The sequence below is a fragment of the Condylura cristata genome, unplaced genomic scaffold (genome assembly GCF_000260355.1).
Source record: "Condylura cristata isolate star-nosed mole 26May11 unplaced genomic scaffold, ConCri1.0 scaffold00002, whole genome shotgun sequence".
NCBI lineage: Eukaryota > Metazoa > Chordata > Mammalia > Eulipotyphla > Talpidae > Condylura > Condylura cristata.
In genome coordinates this window covers 12,989,028-12,990,392 of record NW_004567103.1, presented here as the reverse complement: position 1 = coordinate 12,990,392, position 1,365 = coordinate 12,989,028, and positions in this window count along the sequence as shown.

Here is a 1,365-nt window from a genome sequence, read left to right as displayed (position 1 = left end):
GTAGGTGGCATGTTGTAATGTACTTCTTGGCCCCTAGAAACAATGTTTGCATACATAATGACTTAAATGTCAATTATTGGCTTATCCAAAAATTGTTAAATAACTATATTGAGGGGAGCAGAAATATTAGAGGCAAGTTGTTATCTACCATGGCAAGATGTGAACAGATAATGATTAAAATTAACAAAGCAAGAAATAGTAATATATAAACATTTATACAGAAATATGTACCTAGTGAGAATGAATACTTAAGGGTTAAGAACATTACCTCTAAAGAATATTGTCTACAAAGAGTAAGCCAAGGAACTACTTATTTTTATTACAAATCATTTAATATTACATAAGTGTATATTTAAACTATGTATAAGATTTATTTCAGTGCAATAAACGTTGATGTTAAAATGTTAGTGACCCCACAAAATGATGTAAAATAAAATATTATATTAGTTTAAAAAAAAAGAAGAAAGGAACATGAAGAAAGATGACCCCCCCAAAAAAAATGTTAGTGACCCACAGGGCCTACAACTGAGAAGGGAAAATATGCAAAATGAAGAATGATGTAAAAATTAATTAAAAAATAAAATTTACAAATATTAGGGAAAAATTGGGGGATCTGCAATGTTTTCAATGGCCAAAAAAGTAAAGAAATCTATTTTAAAGGGCTGACTAGTGCCGGGAGTTAGTTTTTTTAATTTTTTGATCCCTCCCTCCCATCGTCTACATCCCTTAAGTACACTTAAAAAAAAAAAAAACGTTTTGGGGGGTAGTGGGAGGCAGAAACAGGCAGGAATCCAGAGAGGCCTATTCATGAGGTGACTTCTCAGTCCTTTCTTCCAATGTCTTTTCAACAATTTGTAGTTCCAGAATTGAGTTGGTTGTGTCTCCTTTACTAGACTGTAAGTTCAAGGAAGTCAGGCCTCGTCTATTCCACTTATCACTATATCCCCAGCACAGAACAGGAAATGATCATTCAGTAAATGAATGAATGAGTGAATGAATGAATGAATCTCAAATGAATGCTGAGTCGGCCATTAGTGTGGAATGAGGACGGGACACTGACAAACGCGCCGAGAGAAAAATCAGTCGGCCAGAAGATGACAGGAACCAGCTTCTGTCAGGGTTTCAAATGACAAGACGGAAAGGGTGGAGCTGGACCTCTGAGCTCCGCAACTGGGAGGAGAAAGTCACTGACCGGGAATGACAGCCTGGTGCCGGGTTTAGACTAGAGGACGCTGAATGCCATGGGGTCTGTGGGAAAGTGGAGGTGGGGCGGCGATATCACGCATGCGCACGCGGGGCCTCCAACTCCCACCGCCTCCCTCAGGCGCGCGTGCGTGCGCATGCACGAGGAACCGGGGCGGAAAT